The sequence below is a fragment of the Bufo bufo genome, chromosome 4 (genome assembly GCF_905171765.1).
Source record: "Bufo bufo chromosome 4, aBufBuf1.1, whole genome shotgun sequence".
Taxonomy (NCBI): domain Eukaryota; kingdom Metazoa; phylum Chordata; class Amphibia; order Anura; family Bufonidae; genus Bufo; species Bufo bufo.
In genome coordinates, this window is record NC_053392.1 from 407,642,180 (window position 1) to 407,666,199 (window position 24,020).

Below are 24,020 nucleotides of genomic sequence, written 5' to 3' on the forward strand. Positions count from 1 at the left end.
CCCTTTTCAGGAATAGCGCTATGGACCAGATGTGTGCGAAGGTTAGGAGCTTTTTTATATACCACATCAGGTTTTTCTGGGATCTTCTTACCTAAAATGGGATCATTCTTTAGCACTGCCCAATTTTTCCTTATAGCATTTTTAATCAAACTAGCATGACTATTATATTGGGTGAGGAAAGTAAAACGAAAATCCTTCTCTTTTTCCACACTGTCCCTCTAATTGTTGCCTGTTCTTCTATCTCTTTGCTACATTTAATTAACTCCTCTTTCGCATACCCCTTTCCTTAAAACCGCTCATTTATAACTTCACTTTGTTCCCTATAATATTCCAGCTTAGTGCAATTCCTGTATATTCTCTTAATTTGCCCTTTCGGTGTATATTTTTCAACCAAGGGCTATAATGGCAACTAGTTGTGTCTATATAGCCGTTTACATCGGTCTCTTTAAAACAGGTCTTTGTTTTAAACCTATTATCCTCAATAAATATTGTTAAATCCAGAAAATTAACAGAATTATCACTAATAGTGCTGATAAATTAAAGATTCCAGTTATTATTTAATCCACTAATAAATTCTATAAGACCCTGTTTCTCCCCTTTCCATATAAGCAGGCAGTCGTCGATACTTACGCCACGTTGTGTGAGGCAGTGACAGGCCTCACGGCAGCTAGGGGAGAGATATGTGTCACAAGGTTCCAAAGGTACACTCGGTCCCCCATTGCCCGCAGACCTGTTGCTTAGCTTTTGGAATGAGGTTCTGTGTTTGACCTCATTCCCAGGGCGGCTTAACTAGCTGGGTGGCTCCCTGCTCCTAGTCTGCCTTGAGCGCCGAGCTGATCACTCGGTGCTCGACTGGTTGGTCTGTCGGTCATGTGACGCTGGCCACGTCACATGACCCTCACTCCCCACTATAAATACAGGCAGCCTGCTGGCTACAGGTTGCCTGTTAATTTCTAGGTTCCTGGCTATTTGTTGGACTGCTGAATACTTACCTGATCCTGTTCCCTGACCATCCTTTTGCCTGCTCCTCCTGTACTGCGCATCCGTCCTGGTATTGTGACCTCGGCTCCCACCTGACTACTCTCTTAGGACTCCTCTTGTACTTCTCTGCTCTCCTGGTATTTATGACCCCGGCTTCTCCTGACAATTCTCTGCTTGCTCCATTTGTACTTTGCAGCTTTCCTGGTATTGACTCGGTCCGTTCACGTCCTGTTGTTTGTCTGTCTGTCATCCCTGCACTTATTCCAAGTTAGGGATTGCCGTCCAGTTTTCCCCTGTCATTAGGACTCGCGAGGCAAGTAGGCAGGGCCAGGGGTAAGGGTGGAGCGCAGTGGTCACTTCCCTCCCCCCTGTGTGTGTGTGTACGCGACCGTTACAGATTAACAGGCCTAATAACATTTTGAGCCCCAGATTAAGCTCCCAGAACCCTTTTCTGGAGACCAGAGGAAGTTTCTCTCTTTTAAGGAGAGTTGCAAACTTTACTTCCGTTTGCGCCCCGTGTCCTCTGGCCCCGAGAGTCAATGCGTGGGCATTATCATTTCCCGATTACAGGGTGATCCCCAGGACTGGGCGTTCTCTTTACCTGCTGGCACCAGTTGTTTATATTCTGTGGAGGGGTTCTTTCAGGCCTTGGGTACCCTCTATGATGAACCAGACAGGGCTCTAGTAGCCGAGACGGCTCTAAAGGCACTGGTTCAGGGCAATTTACCAGTGGAGGATTATTGCACCCAATTCAGAAGGTGGTGTGTCCCCTCAGGATGGAACAAACCAGCCCTGAAGAGTCAGTTCAGGTCAGGTCTGTCTGATAAATTAAAGGATCTTCTGGTCAGTTATCAACTTCCAGAGACCTTAGAGGAGATGATGACCCTTGTTGTCCGACTTGACCGACGGGTTAGAGAGAGACGACAGGAACAACAGTTCTCTTCCCAGATGGTGGTCCAGCCAGAGGCCTATCCCAGAGACAATGCTGAGGTCTCCACCGAGGAACCCATGCAGGTTGGCATGACCCGAGGGAATCTTCGCCGCAGACGTGGAGAATGCATTTACTGTGGAGATCCTGACCATTGGATCAACCAGTGTCCTAAGAAGGTCCTCTCTGTCAAGTCTCCTAAGACAAGGCAACCTAAAGACCAGGTACACCCGGAATTTTCTAAATGTAAGCTTTCGGTACCCATTACAATTTCTCTGGGAGTAGATAAATGGCCGGGTAAGGCCTTTATTGATTCTGGCTCAGCGGCTAGCTTTATTGACTCTGAGTATGTGTCATGGTCTTACCTGCTTGCTGCTCTCCTTCGTTTGACATGTGCTGGCGGCCATCTTGGTTTCTGGGTTTCTTGTAGCCTTCCACCCTGCGGCTCCTCCTTCCCCTGGGAGGAGCTGGATGCCTAGCTCATATATATAGGAGGTCTGTGGCTTCAGTTCCTTGCTTGGTCCTCTTGTGTTCACATGCTTCTAAGACTGCTGCTGCTTCTGGTTCCTGATCCTGGCTTCGTCTGACTACCCTTCTGGTTCCTGATCCTGGCTTCGTCTGACTACCCTGCTGGTTCCTGATCCTGGTTTCGTCTGACTACCCTGCTGGTTCCTGATCCTGGCTTCGTCTGACTACCCTGCTGGTTCCTGATCCTGGCTTCGTCTGACTACCCTTCTGGTTCCTGACCTCTGGCTTCGCAAAGACTCTGCTCGGTTTCACCATCCGTTTTGACTTTTGCTTTACAGCTTTATTTTCAATAAAGCCTTCTTATTTTCACTTATCTCTTGTTGTACGTCTGGTTCATGGTTCCGTGACATTAGGACCAAGCCATGAATTCTGACGGTACAGGGCCATCCTCGCTACCCACGCTGGTTGCCAGACTTGATCAGCAGGATCACCTGTTGGGTCGGTTCGCTGTGGCGTTGCAAACCCTGCTTGAACGCACGGCTCATTTCGCTCCCGTTGCCGATGGGTCGGTTGTCGCTCCTGGGCTCGCTCCTACTGCCGCTCCGGTTGTTGCGCCAGAGTCTACCCCGACACCTGTTGTTGCGCCTGCGGTGTTTCGGGGTATGACCGGTTCTGCCCCTCTTCCACAGCGCTTTGGGGGAGAGCCAACTCAGTGCCGAGGTTTCCTTAACCAGGTGGGCATTTATTTCGAGTTGCTGCCACATGCCTTTCCTACTGAGAGATCAAAGGTGGGCTTCTTGATCTCGCTGCTCTCGGACAAGGCCTTGGCCTGGGCCAGCCCTTTATGGGAGAACAACAATCCGGTGGTTGCCGAGTTTTCCGGTTTTGTTGCTTCTCTTCGGAAGGTATTCGATGTGCCGGCTCGTGCTGCCTCTGCTGCGAAGCTCCTTATGTCCATCAGACAGGGTTCACGATCCGTAGCTGAATACGCCATTGAGTTTCGTACCCTGGCAGCAGAGGTGGGCTGGAATAATGAGGCTCTGGTCGCTGCTTTCTCTCATGGTCTCTCGGATGCCTTGAAGGATGAGGTTGCAGCTAAGGACCTACCAGTTGAGCTCGAGTCTCTTATTTCTTTCCTGATTTTGATTGACACCAGACTCAGGGAGAGACCTTCCTTTAAGGAGAACCTGCGGAGGTCTTCTAACAGATTGGTGCCTACGTTTGCTGTCCCACCCGTGCCTCCCTCTCCTCCCACGCCTCCTGGGGATGACTTGTCTGGGGGTGAACCCATGCAGCTGGGGTTTGCTCGCCTGTCCGAGGGGGAGAGGGCACTCCGGAGACGTGAGGGCCGATGCATGTACTGTGGTCTCGGTGGGCATTTTCGGTTGGCATGTCCGAACCGTCCGGGAAACGCTCGTACCCTGAGATCCTGTCGGGGGCAGATCTTGGGTGGAGTCTCCTCGTCCCCGGTTTCCCGTGTTGACAAACCACTGATCACTATTGTCCTCTCCTGGGTCGGGGGCTCGGTGACGACCCAGGCGTTGGTGGACTCTGGTGCTGGTGGTTTGTTCATTGATAGTGTGTTCGCTGCCGCCAATTCCATTCCTCTGCAGGCTCGAGGTTCCCCACTGGCTCTTGAGGCGATAGACGGCAGACCCCTTCTGCCGCCACACGTGACTCATGAGACCCTTCCAGTGGGGATAGCCATTGGTGCCGTTCACAGAGAGTCGGTCTGCCTCCAGGTTATTTCGTCTCCACACTACTCGGTGGTCTTGGGGTACCCCTGGCTCCAGAAGCATAATCCGACTTTCGATTGGAGATCGGTCGAGATCCTCTCGTGGTCACCGCAGTGTGGGGCTAGTTGCATCCATGGGTCTGTCAAGTTGCTGTGTACTTCCTCGGACTCTCTGTTGCCTCCTGAATATGAGGAGTACCGGGATGTATTCGATAAGGTGCGCGCGGTTGCCCTACCTCCGCACCGCCCATATGATTGTGCCATAGAGTTACAATCTGGTGCCGTTCCTCCTCGTGGCAAAGTCTATCCACTGTCGGTAGCGGAGAATGAGGCCATGGAGGAGTACGTGAGGGAGGCGCTTTCACGCGGACACATTCGCAAATCTTCGTCCCCGGCAGGGGCTGGATTTTTCTTTGTGAAAAAGAAGGGCGGTGAGTTGAGGCCTTGCATCGATTACAGGGGTCTCAATCGCATCACGATCAAGAACGCTTACCCGATACCCTTGATTTCCGAGCTGTTCGATCGCCTTAAAGGGGCCACGGTCTTTACCAAACTCGACCTGAGGGCGGCATATAACCTGGTAAGGATCAAGGTGGGCGATGAGTGGAAGACCGCGTTTAACACCAGGACCGGTCATTACGAATCCTTGGTTATGCCCTTTGGGTTGTGCAATGCGCCCGCAGTCTTTCAGGAATTCATCAACGATGTTTTCCGTGACCTGTTGCAGCAGTGTGTGGTAGTCTATTTGGATGACATCTTGGTATATTCTGAATCCATGGAGGCCCACATTCTGGATGTCAGACGAGTGTTGCAACGGTTACGAGAGAACAAGCTGTTCGGTAAGCTTGAGAAATGCGAATTTCACCGATCCCAGGTAACCTTCTTAGGTTACATCATTTCCGCTGAGGGGTTCTCCATGGATCCTGAGAAGGTTTCGGCTGTCTTACAGTGGCCCCAGCCCAGTGGTCTTCGTTCCCTGCAGCGCTTTTTGGGCTTCGCCAATTATTATCGGAAGTTCATCAGGGACTTTTCCATGCTGGCCAAGCCTCTCACGGATCTGACCAGGAAGGGCAGTAATTCCCAGGTCTGGCCGCTCGAGGCCATCCGAGCTTTTGAGGCCCTAAAGTCCGCCTTTGTGTCGGCTCCGATTCTGTCGCATCCCAACCCTGGGTTGCCCTTTGTCCTCGAGGTGGACGCGTCTGAGACGGGAGTAGGCGCCCTTCTGTCTCAGCGTAGAACACCAGAGGGTCCTCTGCTTCCTTGTGGGTTTTACTCCCGGAAACTGTCTTCCGCGGAGTGCAACTATCAGATTGGTGACAGGGAGTTATTGGCCATCGTGCAGGCCCTTAAAGAATGGAGGCACTTGCTCGAGGGTTCGGTGGTTCCGGTTCTCATCCTGACGGACCACAAGAATCTGACCTACCTTTCTGAGGCCAAGAGATTGACACCACGTCAGGCCAGATGGGCTCTGTTCTTGTCACGTTTTAATTACGTGGTCTCCTACCTACCCGGTTCCAAGAACATCAGGGCGGATGCCTTATCACGGCAGTACTCCGAGCTGTCCAGGGAGGAGTCGATTCCGACTTCGGTCATACCTCCGAATCAGATCCTGGCCGCCATTCGCACCAGCCTGACCTCTCCCCTGGGTGAGCAGATTTTGGCGGCTCAATCTGGTGCTCCCTCTGGGAGACCCAACGGCAGATGTTTTGTGCCTGAGGAGTTGCGCACTCGGTTGTTGCGAACCTACCATAACTCCAAGACCGCGGGGCATCCTGGAAAGAATCAGCTGTCCTGGGCTGTTTCACGTCTGTTCTGGTGGCCTTCCCTACGTTCCGACATCGCCGCATATGTAGCGGCATGCTCCGTTTGTGCCCAGAGTAAGTCCCCTCGGCACCTTCCGTTGGGCCTTCTGCAACCCATAGCCACCGGGGAGCGTCCATGGTCACACCTGGGGATGGATTTCATTGTGGACCTCCCTGCATCCCGAGGCCATACGGTCATTCTCATGATTGTGGATCGGTTTTCCAAAATGTGCCACTGTGTTCCTCTCAAGAAGTTACCCTCTGCACAAGAGTTGGCCACGATTTTTGCCAGGGAGGTCTTCCGGTTGCACGGTTTGCCTAAGGAGATTGTGTCGGATCGGGGGAGTCAGTTTGTGTCCAGGTTCTGGCGCGCCTTTTGCTCCCAGTTGGGGATTCATCTCTCCTTCTCCTCGGCCTACCACCCTCAGTCCAATGCGGCCGCAGAACGATCCAATCAGGCCTTGGAGCAATTCCTTCGTTGCTATGTCTCCGATCACCAAGACAATTGGGTTGACCTCCTGCCTTGGGCTGAGTTTGCCAGGAACACGGCGGTGAACTCTTCCTCTGGGACGTCTCCCTTCATGGCCAATTATGGGTTCCAACCTGCCGTGTTACCGGAGGTATTCTCTCCCCAGGATATTCCGGCTGTGGAGGATCACCTTTCCGTCCTACGTGCTTCTTGGGTACAGATCCAGAAGTCCCTTGTGGTCTCTGCGCAGCGCCAGAGACTCCAGGCTGATCGCAGACGAGCGCCTGCTCCTTCCTACCAGGTCGGAGACCGTGTATGGTTGTCCACCCGCAACCTCAACCTTCGAGTGCCCACTCCCAAGCTGGCGCCTCGCTTTGTTGGTCCCTTCCGAGTGCTTCGCAGGGTAAACCCGGTAGCCTATGCCCTTGCGCTTCCTCCTGGCATGCGGATCTCCAACGTGTTTCATGTCTCCCTGTTGAAGCCACTGGTGTGTAATCGTTTCACTTCCTCGGTTCCTCGGCCTCGTCCGGTCCAAGTGGGCAATCGTGAGGAATATGAGGTGAGCAATATCCTGGACTCACGCCTGGTCCGCGGTCGGTTGCAGTTTTTGGTCCATTGGCGTGGTTATGGTCCAGAGGAGCGTTCCTGGGTTCCCTCCGCAGATGTCCATGCTCCTGCCTTGCTCCGAGCCTTCCACGCACGCTTCCCTCAGAAACCGTTTTGTGCTCCGCGGAGGAGGGGCCCTTGAGGGGGAGGTACTGTCATGGTCTTACCTGCTTGCTGCTCTCCTTCGTTTGACATGTGCTGGCGGCCATCTTGGTTTCTGGGTTTCTTGTAGCCTTCCACCCTGCGGCTCCTCCTTCCCCTGGGAGGAGCTGGATGCCTAGCTCATATATATAGGAGGTCTGTGGCTTCAGTTCCTTGCTTGGTCCTCTTGTGTTCACATGCTTCTAAGACTGCTGCTGCTTCTGGTTCCTGATCCTGGCTTCGTCTGACTACCCTTCTGGTTCCTGATCCTGGCTTCGTCTGACTACCCTGCTGGTTCCTGATCCTGGTTTCGTCTGACTACCCTGCTGGTTCCTGATCCTGGCTTCGTCTGACTACCCTGCTGGTTCCTGATCCTGGCTTCGTCTGACTACCCTTCTGGTTCCTGACCTCTGGCTTCGCAAAGACTCTGCTCGGTTTCACCATCCGTTTTGACTTTTGCTTTACAGCTTTATTTTCAATAAAGCCTTCTTATTTTCACTTATCTCTTGTTGTACGTCTGGTTCATGGTTCCGTGACAGTATGCTGTAAGATTGGGTATTCCTATGTTTGCCTTACCAACTCCTATCCATGTCATGGCTATTGATGCTACTCCTCTTATTGGGGGTACGGTGAGCTTATGTACCTCAGAAATTTCTCTAACCGTGGGTGTGTGCCACTCAGAGAGATGTTCGCTTCTAGTCCTGGAGAACCTACCTGCTGAGGTGGTACTAGGGTTGCCTTGGCTCCGACTACATAACCCCACTATAGATTGGTCCAATGGGGAGTTGGTGAGATGGGGGCCTAAGTGTGACTCGTGCTTGTCCGTGGTACAGGCTGGGGTCTCAGTAGAGTCTGATACTTTACCCTCTGTTGTTAGAGAATATTCTGATGTATTCTCATCACCAACCCCGGAGGTTCTACCCCCCCCCCCCCCATAGACCTTATGATTGTACCATAGAGCTAGTAGAGGGGGCCAAGTTTCCTAAAGGACGAATTTATAATCTTTCTATTCCCGAACGCAAGGCCATTGAAGATTATATTAAGGAGAGCATTGGTAAAGGGCATATTAGACCTTCTGTCTCTCCTATGGGGGCGGGGTTTTTCTTCATTAAGAAAAAAGATGGTGGTCTTAGGCCATGTATCGATTACCGGAGATTAAATAAAATCACTGCCCAGAATAGATACTCCCTCCCATTGATTCCGGATTTATTTAACCAGGTTCTGGGGGCAACCTTGTTTTCCAAAATTGACCTGAAAGGGGCATACAATCTAATCCGAATCAAGGAGGGAGACGAATGTAAGACGGCATTCAATACTCCGGTAGGACACTTTGAATATCAAGTGATGCCTTTTGGACTCAGCAATGCCCCAGCTGTGTTCCAAAACTTCATGAATGACATTCTTAGGGAGTACTTAGGTAAATTTGTTATTGTCTATCTTGACGACATTTTGATATTCTCTCCTGACTTCGAATCCCATGTGTCTCATGTTAAACAAGTATTAGAGGTGTTGAGGGAGAATCAGCTATCCGCTAAACAAGAGAAATGTGTCTTTGGTGTACAGGAGATTCTGTTTCTAGGGCATGTTCTGACTCCTCACGCCTTCAAGATGGATCCTGGTAAGGTACTAGCAATTAAGGAATGGGTAGGACCTTCATCCTTAAAGGCCTTACAACGGTTCTTAGGTTTCGCCAATTACTATCGTAAATTTATTATGAATTTTTCCGTAATTGCTAAACCGTTGACCGACCTTACTAAGAAAGGGGCGGATTTGGAGAATTGGTCTACTGAGGCCATTTCTTCATTTGAAAAATTAAAAAAGGCATTCAGTAGCGCTCCCATTCTGATCCAGCCTGATCAGGAGAAACCTTTTATTGTGGAGGTGGATGCGTCTGAGGACGGCGTAGGAGCAGTCCTTTCACAAGGTCCTGCTAGCCTCACTAATCTAAGACCATGTGCCTTCTTCTCCAGGAAATTCTCTCCCACGGAGAGAAACTACGACATAGGAAATAGGGAGCTGCTGGCCATTAAATGGGCATTTGAGGAGTGGAGGCATTTCCTGGAGGGGGCAAGACATTGTGTAACTGTTGTCACTGACCATAAAAACCTTATGTTTCTCGAGTCTGCTAAGAGGTTGAATCCCCGTCAAGCCAGATGGGCTCTGTTTTTTACTCGTTTTGATTTTTCCATCACGTTCAGGCCGGGAAGTAAAAATGTGAAGGCGGACGCATTATCTCGGAGCTTCCAGGCTTTTCAACCTACTGAGGTACCACCTGAATCCATCCTACCAGCAAAAATCTTCTTAGCAGCTCTTACCCAGGATATCTCGGCTCGCATTAGGTCTGAACAACATCTGGCACCGGTATCCACCCCAACAGATAAGTTGTTTGTTCCCGTAAAATTTCGTCTCCAGCTGTTGGGTGAGTGTCACGATTCTGCCTTTTGTGGACATCCGGGTGTTGAGGGCACTAAGGATCTGGTTTCTAGATCTTATTGGTGGCCCACTCTAACTAGGGATGTCAAGTCCTACGTGTCAGCCTGTGAGGTTTGTGCCAGGTCCAAGACACCTAGGACTCGCCCTGCTGGTAACCTACGACCCCTACCCATTCCCAGTAGACCCTGGTCCCATATCTCGATGGACTTTATAACTGACCTACCGCTGGCGGAGGGTAAGACTGTGGTTTGGGTAGTGGTCGATAGGTTTCGCAAGATGGTTCATTTCATTCCCCTGTCTAAACTTCCGAATGCTAAAACCCTGGCGTCTATTTTTGTGAGAGAGATTGTTCGTTTACATGGCATCCCGGAAAATATTGTTTCTGACAGGGGTGTGCAGTTTTTGTCCAAATTCTGGAGGGCCTTCTGTCAAAGATGTAAAATTTCATTGTCTTTTTCTTCCGCCTACCATCCTGAGAGTAATGGGCAGACTGAACGCCTTAATCAGTCTGTGGAACAATTCTTGAGGTTGTATGTTGCTGATGACCAGCAATTATGGGTCAAATTCCTTCCGTTGGCTGAATTTGCTTTGAATAACCGTGTCAATTCTTCTGCTGGGGTCTCCCCTTTCTTTTGTAACCATGGTTTTCATCCCCGTTTTCATTCTGGGTCGTCCGTCTCCTCCTCTAACCCTGAAGCGGATAAACTCTCCTCCGAACTGAGCACAGTTTGGGCCCGGGTTCAATCGAACCTAGAAAAGGCTCAATGTTCTCAAAAACTCAAGGCCGATAGGAGACCTTCAAGGGGGGTAAACTTTCATGTTGGGGATAAAGTATGGTTGTCCTCCAAGAATCTATCTCTCAAGGTAACTTCTAAAAAATTTGCTCCTCGTTTTATTGGACCATATAAGATCACGGAAGTGATTAACCCGGTATCTTTTAGGTTGGAGCTGCCTGAGTCATTCCACATTCATAATGTGTTCCATAAATCTCTTCTTAAAAAATATTTTGAACCGGTAGTACCATCAAAAGCCTCGCCTCCGCCGGTTCTTGTTAATGATGCTGTTGAGTATGTGGTGTCTAAAATAGTGGATGTCAGGAAGATGCGTAATTCCTTGCAGTACCTGATTCACTGGAAGGGGTATGGACCTGAAGAGAGATCTTGGGTACCTGCCAGGGAGGTTTATGCTCCTAGACCTGTTCGTAAATTTCATTTAGAACACACTGAAAAGCCATCACCTGAAGTCTTGGGTCCGGTGGCCCCTCGTAAAAGGGGGGGGTACTGTCATGGGGTTCCGAAGGTGCACTCGGTCCCCCATTGCCCGCAGACCTGTTGCTTAGCTTTTGGAATGAGGTTCTGTGTTGGACCTCATTCCCAGGGCGGCTTTACTAGCTGGGTGGCTCCCTGCTCCTAGTATGCCTTGAGCGCCGAGCTGATCACTCGGTGCTCGACTGGTTGGTCTGTCGGTCATGTGACGCTGGCCACGTCACATGACCCTCACTCCCCACTATAAATACAGGCAGCCTGCTGGCTACAGGTTGCCTGTTAATTTCTAGGTTCCTGGCTATTTGTTGGACTGCTGAATACTTACCTGATCCTGTTCCCTGACCATCCTTTTGCCTGCTCCTCCTGTACTGCGCATTGGTCCTGGTATTGTGACCTCGGCTCCCACCTGACTACTCTCTTAGGACTCCTCTTGTACTTCTCTGCTCTCCTGGTATTTATGACCCTGGCTTCTCCTGACAATTCTCTGCTTGCTCCATTTGTACTTTGCAGCGTTCCTGGTATTGACTCGGTCCGTTCACGTCCTGTTGTTTGTCTGTCTGTCATCCCTGCACTTATTCCAAGTTAGGGATTGCCGTCCAGTTTTCCCCTGTCATTAGGACTCGCGAGGCAAGTAGGCAGGGCCAGGGGTAAGGGTGGAGCGCAGTGGTCACTTCCCTCCCCCCTGTGTGTGTGTGTACGCGACCGTTACAATATGGCAGGAGTTTCCATTTCTTCGCTGTCAATCAGCAGGTCAGAGGCGGCACCAGGTGGAACAATCAGTCTGGGATAAGAGCCCAGTCCAGACTGTTAGGAGGAGGAATAGTCTGTGTGCAGCAGAGGCCTGGGAAGGCTCTGTACAAGTGGGCTCAGCCGAGCTGGCTGAGGGGCCACGGGGCTAGGTGTTAGCCTGAACTTTGGGGGACTCCGTGAGGTCTTGGAATCGACGGTCGCTAGGCCAGAGTCAGGAGGACTTCTGGGCCACAATCCCCCAAAATGTACTGGACTTTGTTACAGTCTGGAAGTGCTGGATTGTTAGGCTGGGAAAAGCTGCATGTTCTTCCCGTGTGTGAACGGGGCTTTCAGTGAGGTAGGGAGTCCTCATGTTTAGTTAGAGCCCAGCCGGGCAGGTGTTTTATTTGTATTGTTTGTTTTGGTTTTGCTGAGGTGCCAAATAAAAGCAATGTTTGGCCCCTAACCCTGTGGTCAATGAAGATCATTGTGAGAATGACCCCCGAATAAGAGGCGATCCCTTACAGTTGTTAATTCTCTATACTGTTTCATCTTTTTCAGGACCGCCTGGATGGTTTCCCTCTCCCAGAGGCCCATAAATAAATTAGCGAAACTGGGGGCGAATCTCGTCCCCATCGCCGTCCCAGTTCACTGTAAATAATAATTATTTTTAAACCAAAAATAATTGTGGCAGAAGTCAACACACTCAAGAATGAACCTGCCTGGTTCCTCTGACATCAATGGATCATTATTCAACTCTTCCTTAATAGCTCTAAGTCCCAGGTCCTTCGGAATCACCATATACAAGGAAACCACTTCTACCGTGACCAACCAGGTATTTTCATCACAACTGCTAAGATTTTTCATTAAATCGATGACACTACCGGAATCCCTCAAATAAGATGGCACAGAGCTCACATATTTCTGGAGAAAGTAATCTACATAGTCTATCAGCCTGCTGGTCAGTGAGTTGATCCTGGACACTATTGGTCTTCCGGGGGGGTTTATCAAGCTTTTATGCACCTTAGGCAAAAAGTATATGACTGGGGTAACTGGGAACCTATTAGTCAGATATTCAAACCTTTTTGTTTACAATACCCTCCTTAAAACCTCTTTTGAGCAATACATCTAGTTCCAGTTTATAATCCAGTGTCGGGTTCTTTTTCAGCATCAAATATGTATCCCCATCTGACAGCAATCTAAACATCTCCGCCCCATATTTATCCACATCCATGACTACTACCCCCCACCCACCCTTATATGCCAGTTTGATAAAAATTTGATTGTTATTTTCCAGATTTTTCAATGCTACTCTTTCCTCCGTTGTTAAATTCTGCCTTCTGGGCCTTGCCTCTATTTTTTCCATCTCTGTTAGTACTCCCCTCTTGAACACCTCTACACATTAATTTTCATTATTTTTAGGAAAAAAATTGGATTTCTCCTGCAACTGTCATTGCACTCTCCTGTTCACTATTCCTCAAAGGAGCCTGATTGCTCAGACAATATTTCGCAATATTTGATTTACGTACAGTTGCAAAAAAAAGTATATGAACCCTTTGGAATTATATGGATTTCTGCACAAATTGGTCATAAAATGTGATCTGATCTTCATCTAAGTCACAACAATAGACAATCACAGTCTGTTTAAACTAATAACACACAAATAATAAAATGTTACCATGTTTTTATTGAACACACCATTAAAGCCTCAAATTAAAGCTGACAGTCTGCAGGTAAAGCACATCTTGTTAGTTTCATTCAAATCCATAGTGGTGGTGTATAGAGCCAAAAATGTTAGAATTGTGTCGATGTCCCAATATTTATGGACCTGACTGTACTTATGCACATCCAAGAACACCTCAAATTTGTTAACTTCATAAGTGGGTGCAAATTTTAAGCTTTTTCCCAGAATTCTCTTCTCATTCTCTGTGAGGACATAAGAGCTAAGGTTGAAAATGAATTACTTCCCCCTGCTTTTTGGGGGGTTTTGGGTTATGTCTTCTTCCTCCTCTCTCTCTCCCCTGTGTGGCTTATTTTTTGGGGAGTCCCTTGTTTCCCTATTCCCTGTAGCGCCTCCACCTCGCTCTTCTGGACCCCCTTCATAGCCTGGTGGGGAAAATTTTGCCTTTCTGAAATCCAGTACCCTTGTATCTCAGGTGTTCCTCCCTCCTCCCTTCTATTTTGGTAGTTACTGGGGTGGTTTGCGCTGATTCTCATGCTGATAATAGGGCAATCTCGGGTAGTTCTCTGCGTCATAGTAATAGTTCTGCCTTTGAAACTGTTGCCTATCCTGACTTCTAGGGTAGTATTTCCAATATTGGAAAGTATTCCCCCCATATCTACGCGTTCTATTTTGCCCATAATCAGTTCAGTACAGGAGCTGTCCAGAAAGCTGAATAGCTCAGTTGGAAGAGCTGCTGCCTGGAACACAGGAGTCCCTGGGTTCAAGTCCTGACACTATCAGGGAAAGCAAGCATTAAGGTACATTTGGTTTTATATGTCAGGACATGGTGACAGATTCCCTTTAAGTAACAGGTAATTGAGCAGTACACAGAGATACTACTTTATCATAAATATAGAAGCACTATATATATATGTGTGTGTAAAAAAGTTGAAGAGCAGCACACAAATCAGAGCTGGTGCAATTCCTTGAAGCTGACCACGGACCCGGTCCTGTTAGATATATGTGAAGAATGCCAAGGCAGTACTCAAATATCCGTGAAAAAAAGGGGTATTTTATTCACCCAGCAACGTTTCAGCTCACTCCATGGCTTGACAAAGGCTCCATGGAGTGAGCTGAAATGTTGCTGTTACCACATGGGTGAATAAAATACCCCTTTTTTTCACGGATATTTGAGTGCTGCCTTGGCCTTTTTCACATATATATATATATATATATATATATATATATATATATATATGCTCTTTAACACCAAAGGAAAAAACATACAATTCTGTGTTTGTGGGGGAACTTTTCTGGTGCTTTGTACAGGGGCACTGCGCTGGTTTGTTTATGGGGACATTTCTGTTGTTGTTTGGACAATACGCATACATAATTGCACACAGTGTCAGACTGTCCTACCAGAGCCCCAGTGGACCCTGGTGGTCTAGGCTGTCATACTGTAGTGGACCCTAAAGGTACAGGAGAACATTGCAATTAGGAGCTGCCTTTGAAGCCAATCACTTTATTGATGATATAGAGATTGGGCCCCCACAATAATTTCCTCTGGTGGGCCCCAGGAACCCCAGTCTAACACTGGTTGCATGCACACCTATATTAATTTTGGAGTTAAAGTCATGTGCATCTTACCACCTAAACCAAGTCCGTCACCCCCTAACAATGTAAGAAACCATGTACGTCTACAGATAGTGTAATGGTGCATCTTTACCTCCAGAATCGATCTTTAAAGGGGTTGGCCACTTTCCAGTTACTGTTGACCATTGTGTATGTAAGATGACTATATGGCACTTGGTAATATAGCCTTTGTTAATGTTCTGTGCCATAATCTATTAGCCATTCCGTCTGTTGCGCAAATCTTTTGTGCTGTCCGCATAGAAGTCCTGTCCAAAAAAATGGCCACTGATGGAGGGTCATGTGACCAGACACATCACTCAGTCTGCTCTATTCAAATACACTACACCTGCACCAACCTCCAAACAGTACAAGTGCAGATGGCAGGTGCAGTGTATTTGAATGGAGGAGACATCACATGGAGTTGATTTGCCTGGTCACATGACGATCCATCAGAAGCCATTTTGTTTACAGGGCCTCTATGTGAACAGCACAAAAGACTTGGCAAGCAAGGGAGCATACCTTATGAAATATAGAAAATGGCACTGAATTTCAACAAAGCCTATATCAGTAAGTGTCATATAGTCATCTTACAAACACATTGGTCAACAGTAACCTTTTGTGGCCAACCCCTTTAATCCTTTCTCGTGCTGCTTGTAAATGAACTGAAAAGAGTCCAGCATGTCTTGGAAGTCTGAATAAGTCAAAACAGGGGTTAATGAGCTGTAACTCTGAATAAAGACTTCTGCCTTATTATTAAAGCCCTGACAACATTCTTTGGGGACACAGAAGCCTTAATAATATCTGATAAGCGACCTCGGTGGGGGAGGAGAAGGTATAGGTGTACTGAGCTTAACCTATACCTCCCTCCCTGGTGAAGTAAGTTTTTAAAAAAATATATATATTTAATTGCTGCACCTTACCTTAATTTTCTACCTTCCTTAGTCTCTACTGCTCTTTTACTTTTATTCAACCCGTCATAATTGCCTAACAAATCATCTCTTCACACCCACTTGTTGTTTCACTAGCACCCTTGCAGCCCTTCCGGTATCACACTGGAGGAGGATTGCAACCTTGTTCTTTTCTCTTTTTTGGCACAAGTCTGAATAAGGATGGGGCTACACAATGATATTGCTACGACACCAGTTGCATAACCAAACATCGCTGTGTAGCAGGGAATGGGGTTCTCAAAACCCCAGAATTACAAAAAATCTACCAATTTTGTATCTTTTTGCAACTCCATGGTCAATGTTGTGGCAACTTTCCACCATTCATTTCAGTGGCTGCAGTACTATACAGTGATCTTGGTCTTGCGATGGGTGTCACAGCCAAGTGACTGGTCGCCCCTCCACAAATGCCTGATGAAATCTCTTGCCTGCACATTTTTCTTGTTTCCCTCCAGGACTGCACATGCACCAACATCTCAGAATCACAAGGTTTTGTGACGTCACTTAATCAGACTTCTTCCTTCACCTGAAAGAAGACCACATCCGTCACTCCTTGGAGTCTAATGGAGGGATGCATATTTCATGTGATAAGTAGACAACTTTCCCTTACATGGCACACTTTTTTCTGTATGGGGTGGCATTATTCCCCACTTTGAAACTAAAACAACTTCCACTTTTCTACAAAGATTTGGGGGGGGGGGGGGGTTGTTTTTTTTTGCCTAATTATCTAGAAGAGCATTAGTGATGTTACACACTGATGTTGGACAAGATGGCCTGATTCGCAATCTATATTCTAGGTGTTTTATGGGATTAAAGTCAGGGCTATGTGTGGCCCAGTCAAGTTCTTCCACACCAAACTTGCCCAACCATTCCTGTATGGATTCTGATTTCTGCACAAATGTCATGGTATACAGTACTATGCTCAAAATCCAGCAGGCTCTTTAGAATGACCCATTCTTTCACATATGTAAAGGCAGACTGTATGACTAGGTGCTGGATTTTATACACCTGTAGGCAGGGGCCGGCTCCAGGTTCATGTGTCCCTTGGGCGATAAATCTCAGTGGGCCCCCTTGTGGCATTTTTTACATTTACATGTCCCCCTGTTGCTCCCACACCGTAATGACCCCCAGTACCCCTCGGTGTCACGGGTAATGGGGAGGGGAAAGCACCAGAAGGAAATAGACCGGAGTCTAGGCCTCAAAGCTAAGCAAGAGGGATGGTGACCTCCTAGGAATTCCTATACCGCTCCCTGACTCCTGCCAATATGAGTAGACCCTGAAGGTGGAAATACTCATACACCGGAACCTTATCCCTGGTGACCCTGGAAAGCCATAGGAATGGTGGCAGGGAATGAGATTAAGGAACCAGCTTCTCCCTGAGGCCTAGAAAACAACAAACACAAGTGAACAACAAAATGCTAAACAAAATACACATAGCTTAAAGAAGAATGGAGAAGCAGGAGATCCAAAGGAACAGCACTCCAGATCAACCAACTCCAGCAGGAAATTTCACCCGCATGGTAAGCAGTTTGAGTCAGAACTAAATAGAGCATCAGTAAATGATCACAAGCTGCACCTGACAAGAAGTGTGGTCATAACCAAAAAAACACACTGCAAGGTGAAAACAGAGACTGTCAGATACCCTCACGTGCCGCCTGGCTCTCAGATCTTCTTACCTCTGTCATGGGAGAGACCATGACAGTACCCGGACACCCAGGGCCGACTTAATCAGGATGCTCCCTGTGAAAGGGCTTCATAAGGTGACTGGCATTAACGTTGGTCGCAGGAACCTACATTCTTTCCTCTGGACCGTAGCCTTTCGAGTGCACGAGATACTGAAGAGATCTACGGAGAATTCGTGAGTTCACAATCCTGGCAATCTGAAATTCAAAATTACCGTCCACCAAGACTGGAGCAGGAGGTAAGGAGGATGGTTCAGCAGGTTCGACATATCTTTTCAGTAATGATTTGTGAAAAACATTATGAATTTTTAAAGCCTGTGGAAGTTCAAGGCGAAAAGCAACCGGATAAATAATTGCAGAGATTTTATATGGCCGAATAAACCTTGACCCCAACTTTCAAGAAGGTACATTCAACTTAATGTTTATTGTGGACAGCCACACAGAATGACCCACTCTCAGATCCGGACCACTCATACGTCTCTTGTCAGCCATACGTTTATACTTTTTGCCCATTTTTTTAAAATTGTTTTGAATTTTCTGCCAAATAGATGTCAACGAAGAGGAAAATCTTTCCTCTTCCGGTATACCAGCAGTCTCAGTACCAGAAAATGTGCCAAACTGCAGATGGAACCCATATGCTCCAAAAAAACGCGACTTATCAGTGGATTCCTGCCTACAGTTATCTATAGCAAACTCAGCCAACGACAAAAATGAAGACCACTCCTCCTGATTCTCCAAGACAAATCATCTCAAATAAGTCTCCAGATTCTGGTTAGTGCACTCAGTCTGTCCATTCGACTCAGGATGACAAGCCGAAGAGAAGGACAATTGAACCCCCAGGCGAGTACAGAACGCCTTCCAGAATCTGGAAACAAACTGAGTCCCCCTATCAGACACCTCATGAGAGGGGATATCGTGTAGTTATCGACAAACACTTGTGTGAGAGTTTTAGCATTAGGTAGACCTGATTATGGTTGTAGTGGGTATCAAATTATCGATACCCAATCGATACTTTTGTCCCAGTATCGGTTCGATACTGGGATTTGCCATTTACCGATACTAGGCTGCGCTACTGCACAGCCTTATATCAGAGAACATGGAGCGCGCTGCTCTCAGCACGCTCCATGTTCTCTCAGCAGCACAGGGGAGAAGGATGCATTCCCTTCCTCCCCCCTGTGCCGCTGTCACCAATGAGAGGGGAAGAGGAGGCGAGGGGCTGTGGCGCACAAAAAAGTGCGAACTATTAAAATATTAAAAAAATCTATGCGGTGAACGACGTAACAGAAAAAATAAAAATAAAAAAACGCACGATTCGCCATTTTTTTTTTGGCACCTTGTCTCCCCAAATAATAGGATCGGACTGTTCAATTATGGGCCGGATGCTGCATAAAGTGCGGAATGCATGCTGCTTTTTTTGTGTTTTATTTTTTTCGCGTGGTATCGAATGGTATCGAGTATCGCAATACTTTTTTATGGTATCGAAATCGAATCAGAATTTTGGTGTCGCAACAACCCTAGACCTGATAATGCTATAAAGTGCAACATCTTGCTGAAGCGATCAACAACCACCAAAATCACAGTTTTCCCTGAGGAATTAGGCAAATCTGAGATAAAGTCCATGGACAAATGAGTCCACGGATGGGACGGGATAGACAAGGGAAGTAGAGATCCTGACAGCCGAGTATTTGTCATCTTGGCACACGCACAAGTCTCACAAGCTGACACATAGCCCTCAATACATTTACGCAATCCTGGCCACCAGAACCTCTGGGAAATGAGATCAACCGTGGATCTGCTCCCAAGGTGTCCCGTAAGAACAGTACTGTGATGTTCTTCAAACACCTTGTGCCGTCGTTCCGAAGGAACAAACAACTTCCCTGGAGGACAAGAATCAGGTGCATCTCGCTGGGCCTCCAACACCTCTGCCTCAATTTTAGGATAAAAGGCGGATACAACCACCCCCTCAGCTAATATCGGGCCAGGATCCTCCGAATCCCCCCCCCTCCCCCGGGAAAGCTACGCGACAAAGCATCCTCTTTGACGTTCTTAACCCCAGGGCGATAGGCGACAACGAAATGAAATCTGGTAAAAAGCAACGACCATCTGGCCTGCCTTGGGTTCAGACGTTTAGCCAACTCCTGATAAGCCAGATTTTTGTGATCAGTAATTACCGTAATGGGATGAATCGCTCCTTCCATCCAATGATGCCATTCCTCAAAAGCCAACTTAATACCCAGCAACTCTCTATTACCTACATCATAATTTCTTTCAGCAGTAGAGAGTTGTTTTAGAGAAAAAAGCACATGGGTGCCATTTGCTAGTAGATGGACCCTGCGACAAGACTGCTCCAACCCCTACCTCGGATGCTCAACTTCCACAATGAATGGCTGTGACAGATCAGGTTGCACCACTATAGGAGCAGAAGCAAAAGATTCCTTCACCATTGAAAAAGTATGTAATGCCTCACCAGACTGAGAAATCTCATCTTTCTTAGTCATATCTGTTAATGGTTTAACAACAGTCGAGTAATTCAAGATAAATTTATGGTAGTAGTTGGTGAACCCCAAAAATCGCATGAGCGCTTTCAGATTTTCGGGTCGATCCTAGTCCAACACAGCACTGACTTTTTCCGGATCCATACAAAAACCTGAAGATAGATCCGGAACCGTAAATACACACTTCTCCATCTTAGCATACAACGTATTCTCCCTTAGGATCTGTAAGACCTGTCTCACATGATCCTGATTAGTGTTGAGCGAGCATGCTCGGCCAAAGTGCTGTTCGGCTCGAGCATCGTTACGCTCGGCACATGGCGGTACTCGGCCGAGTACCGCATGTATTCGAGAGCCATCCTCGAGTCTCCTCTCCGCACGTTTCGCGGCTAATATGCAGCCAATAAACGTGCAGGTAAGTACTGCCCCCACTGTAATACCACTACTGGCATTACAGTGATTGCCTGGCCAGAATACATCATTGGGTGCTATATAGCACCCGATGACGCATGTTCGGTTCATTTGTATTTTATATGAAGGACCGCGCTGCTTCAATCTCCATAGAGGGATAGACTTTCATAGCAGGATTTTTCCGCACTTCCTAAATGTAGTATATACGAATTCTCACAGTCGCTCACACCCTCCTGGTAGATCGTATAACCTTCAAAAAGGGATGTGCGCAGATAGTGAAGTACCACCACAAAAGGTATAAAAGTACAATTTATTATACTCACAAACACAAATGTTTTAAAATGCCTTAAAACATATCCTTGTGTTCAGACCCAACCCGGGTTTCGCTTGACGCTTCGTCTGGGGCAAACAAACTACTGAGTTCTGGGCTGTCTAATAAATCAATGGGACTCCGCCCTCTCTCTCAACAGGTTAACATCGTTAAAATTCACTTAAAAATATTCACATGTTCATTATAAACTAAAATTGTCTAGCTCGAATCAGACATATATTACCTTTACATTGTCACATAAGATCGCATACCAGCAGTACTCAATTGGAACCCCTACAGATATATCAAAAGCTTTTTTATATAAGCGGGCAATTTTCAGTCACACCCTTCAACCACCACATATTCACTATTGTTGTTCCACTTTCATTCACAAAATACGGGACCCAGTCACATGGTCCCTACCACCAATAAGGAGTCTTTTCGCATAACTGACTCCGGAGATAGAAAGGAGATGAAAGTCCTACCCCATATATCGCAACCAGCTGTAAGTGCTATACTAGACATGGCTTTAGATAAAATTCAACATTTAAGCCGCCTGGCTGCAAAGTGTGACTGTAACGTACACTACACACAGGGGGGAGGATAGTGACCACTGCGCTCCACCCTCACCCCTGGCCCTGCCTACTTGCCTCGCAAGTCCTAATGACAGGGAAGACAGTGCTGGGAAGACAGACAAGACAAATAACGGAACGTGAACGGACCGGGTCAATACCTAGAGAGCTACGCAGTACTAAGGAATGAGCAGAGAATAGTCAGGAAAAGCCGAGGTCAAATACCAGGAGAGAAAAGAAGTACAACAGGAGTCCACAAAGAATCGTCAGGTGGAAGCCGGGGTCAGGATACCAGGAGATATGCGCAGTACAGGAGGAGCAGGCAGATAATCGTCAGGGAACACAGGATCAGGTAAGTATGCAGGAACAAAACAATCACCAGATACCTAAAATTAACAGGCAACCTGTGGCCAGCAGGCTGCCTGTATTTATAGTGGGGAGTGAGGGTCATGTGACGTGGCCAGCATCCCATGACCGACGGACCGACCAGTCGAGCACCGAGTGATCAGCTCGGCGCTCAAGGCAGACCTAGGAGCAGGGAGCCTCCAAGCTAGCAAAGCTGCCCTGGGAACAAGGTCAAACACAGATCCTCGCTCCTGAAGCTAAGCAGCAGGTCTGCAGCTGATGGGAGACCGAGTGCGCCTTCGGCACCCCGTTACAGTACCCCCCCCCCTTTTACGAGGGGCCACCGGACCCAAGACTTCAGGCGATGGCCTTTCAGGGTGTTCTAAATGGAATTTTCAAACAAGTCTAGGAGCATGAACCTCCCTGGCAGGTACCCAAGATCTCTCTTCAGGTCCATACCCCTTCCAGTGAATCAGGTACTGCAAGGAATTACGCACCTTCCTGACATCCACTATTTTAGACACCACATACTCAACAGCATCATTAACAAGAACCGGCAGAGGCGAGGTACTATGGTACTACTGGTTCAACATATCTTTTAAGTAGAGATTTATGGAACACATTATGAATGTGAAATGACTCGGGCAGCTCCAACCTAAACGATACTGGGTTAATCACCTCCATGATCTTATATGGTCCAATAAAATGAGGAGCAAATTTTTTAGAATCTACCTTGAGAAAGAGATTCTTGGAGGATAACCACACCTTATCCCCAACAAGAAAATTTGCGCCCCTTGAACATTTCCTATTGGCTTTGAGTCTTTGAGAACTTTGAGCCTTTTCTAGGTTCATTTGAACCCGGGCCCAAACTGTGCACAGTTCAGAAGAGAGCCTATCCGCCTCAGTGTTAGAGGAGGAAACGGATGACCCAGAATGAAAACGGGGATGAAAACCATGGTTACAAAAGAATGGGGAGACCCCAGCAGAAGAATTAACATGGTTATTCAAAGCAAATTCAGCCAACGGAAGGTATTTAACCCATAATTGCTGGTCATCAGCAACATACGACCTCAGGAATTGTTCCACAGACTGATTAAGGCGTTCAGTCTGCCCATTACTCTCAGGGTGGTAGGCGGAGGAAAAAGACATCGAAATCTGACATCTTTGACAAAAAGCCCTCCAAAATTTGGACACAAACTGCACACCCCTGTCAGATACAATATTTTCCGGGATACCATGTAACCGTACAATTTCTTTCACAAAAATAGATCCCAGGGTCTTGGCATTCAGGAGTTTAGACAGAGGGATGAAATGAACCATCTTGCTAAACCTATCGACCACTACCCAAACCACAGTCTTACCCTCCGCCGGCGGCAGGTCAGTAATAAAGTCCATCGAGATATGGGACCAGGGTCTACTGGGAATGGGTAGGGGTTGTAGGTTACCAGCAGGGCGAGTCCTAGGTGTCTTAGACCTAGCACAAACCTCACAGGCTGACACGTAGGACTTGACATCCCTAAATAGAGTGGACCACTAGCAGATTCGAGAAACATAAGGTTCTTATGGTCAGTGACAACAGTTACACAATGCCTTGCCCCCTCCAGAAAATGCCTCCACTCCTCAAATGCCCACTTAATGGCCAGCAACTCCCGATTCCCTAGGTCAGAGTTTCTCTCGGTTGAAGAAAATTTTCTGGAAAAGAATGCACACGGTCTTAGGTTAGTTAGACTAGCAGTACCTTGTGAAAGGACTGCTCCTGCGCCGTCCTCAGACGCATCCACCTCCACAATAAAAGGTCTCTCCTGATCTGGCTGGATCAGAATGGGAGCGCTACTGAATGCCTTTTTTAGTGTTTCAAACGAAGTAATGGCCTCAGTAGACCAGTTCTCCAAATCCGCACCTTTCTTAGTAAGGTCGGTCAACGGTTTAGCAATTACTGAAAAATTCTTAATAAATTTATGGTAGTAATTGGCAAAACCTAAGAACCGTTGTAAGACCTTTAAGGATGAAGGCCTTACCCATTCCTTAATAGCTAGTACCTTACCAGGATCCATCTTTAAGGCGTGAGGGGTCAGGACATGCCCTTGAAACAGTATCTCCTGTACACCAAAGACACATTTCTCTTGTTTAGCGGACAACTGATTCTCCCTCAACACCTCTAATACTTGTCTAACATGAGACACATGAGATTTGAAATCAGGAGAAAATATCAAAATTTCGTCAAGATAGACAATGACAAATTTACCTAAAAACTCTCTAAGAATATCATTCATAAACTTTTGGAACACAGCTGGGGCATTGCTAAGTCCAAAAGGCATAACCTGATATTCAAAGTGCCCTGCCGGAGTATTGAACGCCGTCTTCCATTCGTCTCCCTCCTTGATTTGGATTAGATTATATGCCCCTTTCAGG